This window comes from Tympanuchus pallidicinctus, unplaced genomic scaffold, assembly GCF_026119805.1.
Source record: "Tympanuchus pallidicinctus isolate F22 unplaced genomic scaffold, pur_lepc_1.0 scaffold8, whole genome shotgun sequence".
Taxonomy (NCBI): Eukaryota; Metazoa; Chordata; class Aves; order Galliformes; family Phasianidae; genus Tympanuchus; species Tympanuchus pallidicinctus.
In genome coordinates, this window is record NW_026294802.1 from 46,893,811 (window position 1) to 46,899,603 (window position 5,793).

Consider the following 5,793-nt stretch of genomic DNA (forward strand, 5'->3'; position numbering starts at 1 on the left):
CACTGCTTCCAGTTTTACAACTGTTTCATGCTTTGATGATAATTATCTAAAGTAAGTGGAAATGGAGATATCTAGTTGAATGATATTATAAATTACTTTTAGGGACAAATATCCTGCCCTCTAGACTGTTGTTTTTTTTTTTTTTGTTTATTTGTTTTAAACCAATGTGAGAATAAGAAGCTTCCAAAAGTTGACATAAAAATGCTGAACGGTGAGCTGCTTGTTCTTTGTTCTTGCCTTTAGGAAATACTGAACATCAGTATCCTGTGATCCAGTTCGCAGGACAAGGCAAACTCTGCTGGTTCAATTCCTCCACTGTTTCCAAAGAAGAATTTGTGTCAAGATCCTGAAGTCAATAACGGTCTTAGTGGTCCTGAACAGACTCATCCAGGAACAGCCATGAACCTCGAGATTGGCAGTAGAGATTACCAGCCTTCAATTCCAGTTGCTTGAGCTTGGGTCTGGCCTGGTCTGCTGGTGGCTTTGTCTTCCTTGTCTATTGACTTCCCACCCTGACACTTTGACACCTTTGGTTTCTGAATTCTGACTCAGCTGAGCAGTTTATAGCTGCTTAGTGTGGAGTCTAATAAACGCGTGGGTTGATAGCAAATTACCCAAACATAAGAGGAAAATAATTTTAGATGTGTGTCTAATTTTCCTTTATGTCTTTCTTTAGATTTTTATGTCCTTAACTGGATCTAAGTATTAGCATATTGCTATTCTACATTTTTTCCTTTTTAGGAAACAGAGTAATGGAATCCTAGATTTCTTGTATTGGAAGAGATACTAAAGTTCATGTAGCTCCAACCCCACTACAGTTCTTACTTTAGATCAAATTGCCCAGGGGACAATCCAATCTGGCCTTGAATGCCTCTAGGGATGGGGAGGTGAAGTAGTAAAATAGTACTACTTGTAATAATGAAAGAAGATTACTAAGCAAACAGAAGCCAGGAATCACATGTGACAAATAATTTATTTTATTTCACTGTGGCACAGGTTGCCAGATGGTATATGAGAGCTGTATCACTTGATAGCCACGTTTTTTTGATTTTTGCATGAGTGCTGCTTAGAAAAAAGGTATTTAGAAGCAAGAATTTGGAGCCTTCTCTGTTGGGCCATGCTTCTCTGTAGATTATATACTTTGAGTCTGACATGCTGTGTCAAAGGCACGAAAGACCTTTGAGTGTTCTCATCTGCTAGAACTATGTACATGACAATCCTATGGCAGCTCAGCATCATAGTGTTAGGCTATGGTTGGACTTGGTGATCTCATGAGTCTTTTCCAATTTAAATGATTCCTTGATCCTGTTATCATCCTTCCTGCACATCCTTACTTCATCTACATGGGAAACAAGTGAAGAAATCAAAAGGATATATGATGAGTTTAAACATCATTCTACTTTGCTCCCTGTCTTTTAAAAAAAAAAAACATAAGAGCCAGTCTTCTCATTTTAGTGAGTCAACAAATCTTACTAAATATTAATTGATCAAGAAGTGATATATGCAGGGAAAATATAGAAATTTACTCAATTGAATAAACCAGTTTTATATAGCTTCCTTCAGAAGTGGTGTAATTTTGATTGGTGTTGCTCCAACATATAAGTGGTGTGACTCAGAAGAATTATATAAAACATCATGGGATAAGAGTGTTTCAGGTTTGCTTTAATGAGTTCTGTCTGTATCAATTATGAGCTCTGATTTGATATTGCTATCCATTATATTTCTCAAGAACACACATATTTGAAATAAATTTAGACTAGACTGGAATACACTATGTTGCTGTCAAGCACTGTGTCTCCCAAAAGGAAAACAAACATTTGTAGCTTGCAATTAGGTTAACTACTCAGAAAGTTTGACAATTGAGGCAGGGAGTAAAGCAATATGATTATTATTTCATTTGTGCACAATAAAGTGCTGAAAACTGGGACTTGGTCTCTTATGGGTGCCTGACTATTGTTTTTGAATATTTTAGGATCATGCTTGTTGATGACTTATCACCCTAAATAAATGCCTATCCCGAGAATCAGAACCTTATTTAAATTGCTGCAACAGGCATTTGTCTTTATTATATTGAAGTAAATGAAACTATTTTAGATTTTCCTAGTCTAATCAGAATGACAATTTAACTTGAGAAACAAAAAGAAAATATATGATTTGAAAAAGACAAATAAAAGGAATGAAAGTTCCCAATAGATCTCAGTTTGCAGTTGCTCTTTTATGGTACTTTCTATCATTCAGTGTACCTCAGAAGAAGAAAAAAAGTATATAATCATTAAATGCGTCCAGTGGAAAAGCTTACAGTTTATGTGCTTAAATGTTTTTATTCATAGAATTAACCACAGGTATGAATTTCATTGAACTAAAGGAGGAGAAAACACATCATACTGAGAAATTAACTGTGGACTTATCCACTTACCTGAATACAGACACCATCCTTTGCTTATTTCAAAATGGTATCACGCAGTGGGGAAAAATCATCAATTTAGTGAGCTAGAGAAAGCAAAAACAAGAACATAGATGCAGAATAGTAACCTGCATTCTTGTCTTATTATAGTCTGTTTCTCCTCTCAAGAAATCTTTTGTGCAAATTACATAAAAATGAATTGTAGTAGGTACATTTATTGTAGCTTACCCCATTGAGCAACTAAAGAGAACACAGCCATTCACTCATTCCCCTTGCATTGAGATGAGAAAGAGAACTGGTAAAACATAGAAATCGTAGCTTGAGATAAGTATGGTTTAATAGGACTTTGAAGAGAACATGGGAATAGAAAATAATAATAGCAATAATAAAAGAATATACAAAACAAGTGATGCACAAGGCAGCATTTCAGTCCATGCATGGACTAAGTGTATAATCAATGAATACACAGATGCTATAATTATGAAATAAACAAGAGAGTTTGACTAAGCAGGTTATGATACCAAAAAGAGAATAAATAGAGTGCTTACCCTTGTCCATGGCTTACTATAAAACCCCAAAGGAAGGATCTCCAGAAAAGAGACCCTTCCTCACTGGTAGTCAGCTCTTAAATCGGTCTAGGAGAGGTGGAGCCAGGCTCCACCCCTTCCAGCAGCACAGGTGAATTGCCTTCACCTGTGCTCCTGTGGCTGACTCATTGCTCGTCTCAGGTGATCAATCAGAGGTTCAGGCCGTGATTCAGCAGTCCTTGCACACTAAGGTAGAGCCAGAGTCAGAGCAGCAGCAGCAGCAGCAGCAGCAGCAGCAGCAGCAGCCACCGACACCGACACCGACACCGCTGCCGCCGCCACCCCCTTGACCATTTCCCTCAGTTTTAATTTTTGATATGATTCCATATTTAGCCAGTTTGGTTCTCGTTCTATCTCCCCAGTTTCTTGTGCACCCCTAGCTTCCAGAACTTTGTGATAAGCTGAAAAGTCTTTGACTATTCCATGCTGATGTACCCTCACCTCAAGACCTGTGGGCAGTTTTGGGCACCACAGTGTAAGAAGGTCTTAAAACTATTAGAGAGCATCCAAAGAAGGGCTATAAAGATGGTGATGTTTCTAGAGGGGAAGAAGTGTGAGGAGCAGCTGAGATCCTTTGGTTTGTTCAGCCCAGAGAAGAGGAGACTGAAGGAGACCTCCTGACAGCTGCATCTGCTCACAGGGAGCAGAGAGGTATTGCTGAGATCTGGTGTCAGCAATAGGGCCTGAGTGAACAGCACAGAGCTGTGTCAAGGGAGGGCCAGGTTGGGCATAAGGAAAAGTTTCTTCACCAGGGGGTGACTGGGCACTGGAACAGTCTCCCTAGGGCAGTGGTCATGGCCCTTTGCTGCTGAAGTTCAAGAAACATTTGGACAACACTCAGAAATATGGTTTTATTTTTGAATGGTCCTGAATGGAGGTAAGAGTTGGAGAGTAATATTGCAGGTCCCTTCCAACTCAGTTTATTCTGTAATTCTATAGTTGTAACTAAAGCATCAGTGTGGTATCAACAGTTTTATCCTCTAAATCCAAAGAACTGCACCCTACTAGCCCACTATGAAGGAAATTGACTATTCGAGCTGAAACAAGGACATCATTTAAGAATAGAACCTTCTTTTCATCTGTTTAATAACATTTACACTTTCCAAAAACCCATATCTTTTGATGAATTGTGACAAAGCTTCAGCAAAACTTCTCTTTCTGCATATGTTGAAAAGAGGGTAAGTACAGTTCACCTCCTTGAAACAAGAGATTCCTTGCACATACTGAAATCAGCGTCAGAAGGATAGAGATTTATGACTCAAGTCTGTGGCTGAATAGCTATGCCTAAAAAGAAGGTGGTGTTTCTAAAGCACTCTGACCTTCATGTTTTCTACTGCTATGTGGTCACCAGTGCCATAACATTAACTATATTAAGTATCAGTGCTTTGTTTCAAACCCCATTCCATCTTTCTATATTTCTCAAGTGTAGTTCAGGAAACTGACAGCATTCTGTGTTCTCTTCCAAGGTCCTATCTTTCTAAAAGTTTCAACATCAAACTGTTAGTAGAACAAGTCTTTTTGGATCTGATTCTTAAAGCAGGAAAACATACCCTCTGCTTCATACTTGTTTCAGTTGCTCATTATTAACTTTATCACTGTTTCTGCAGTAACTGAAAACACTGGGAGTTTTTCTTCTATTTCTGTGGGAGAAGAAGCATAGCTCTGATTCCAATGATATTCAGAATTAAGTTGAACACTTTGCCTTTGAGCTAAATTGTTTCTCTGGGAAATATCTCAATTAAGCAAATTCTCTAATGAAGTGTGTCCCATTTAAGTAAAGACAGCCACACTTCATACAGGGTAAGAGTAGCAAATGCTATACAGAAACAATGTCATTGAAACTATTTAGTCCTCTAGGTGAATACAATAGATTTATTCTCTTATTAAGTGATCTTTTACTAGGTTAATTGGTTCACAACTGAATATGCATTCTGATAAAAGTTTGAATATTCTCCAGTGTTTCCCTGATTGTAAGAACATGTTATTTGCCCTCTCTGCTAACTCTTTTGTGTTAAATGCCAAGCAATTATTGATGACTTCTTTTTTTGAAGCTGCCATTACAAGAACTGCAATGAATTCTTCTTTTGCAAGGTCATAAGATCTCAGAGATCTCTGTTTTTAAAGACTGTTTAAATCTATAATTAACATACTAGGTTGCCTAAGAATCATGCCCCTTGGGTATTCTTTCCCTCTCTCTCTCTTAAATTATGGCTTTAGTTGTTGTCAAAAACCATAGAAAAATGCATTTTGAAAAATCAGTCTTGATAACCCCAGTGATAAAAAACAAACAGGTCATAGGAAAAAAAAAAAGTACGTGGAAACCTCAATTTGCATTATTGACTACTACTGTCTCAGAAGACTCACTTTAAAGAGACAGACAGCCTTTTCCCTGATAGCAGTATGTAAATGAGGGAAGTATTGAGGTTATGTATTCATTTCACCTCAGAAATTTGACAGAAAGTCAAATGTCATTGTACTGTATGTCAGGAAGTGCATATATACAGTCCGTAAGAATTCATATTTGAAATGACTTAAGGGCTTGCCTATGGCAGTATAACTATGTTTTTCCTATGGCAAGTTCCACCAAAGCAAAAGTGATACATTTGATTATTACTTTTTTTTCTAGGGCTTCTCTTGTTTTCAAAATAAACTAAACTAAGCTAAGCTAAGTTGAAATAAACTACGCTAAACTAAACTAAACTAAACTAAGCTTCAGGGCTGCACAAAATATCTGAAGGTCCTTGATTTAATATAAGTACTGCTCAGCAACAAGTAAAACATTGGTATGTTACCAACTTTATT

General features: G+C 37.4%; 1 long non-coding RNA gene across 1 annotated transcript; it reads right to left on the reverse strand.

Moving 5' to 3' along the window:
* Window positions 1-997: 997 nt before the first annotated feature.
* Window positions 998-2,700, reverse strand: LOC128073690 (uncharacterized). Its single transcript, XR_008202828.1, has 3 exons — window positions 2,633-2,700; window positions 2,417-2,490; window positions 998-1,333 (listed from the first exon to the last, which is right to left on the reverse strand). It is a non-coding gene; the product is annotated as an uncharacterized LOC128073690 (long non-coding RNA).
* Between the last annotated feature and the right edge of the window lie 3,093 nt (window positions 2,701-5,793).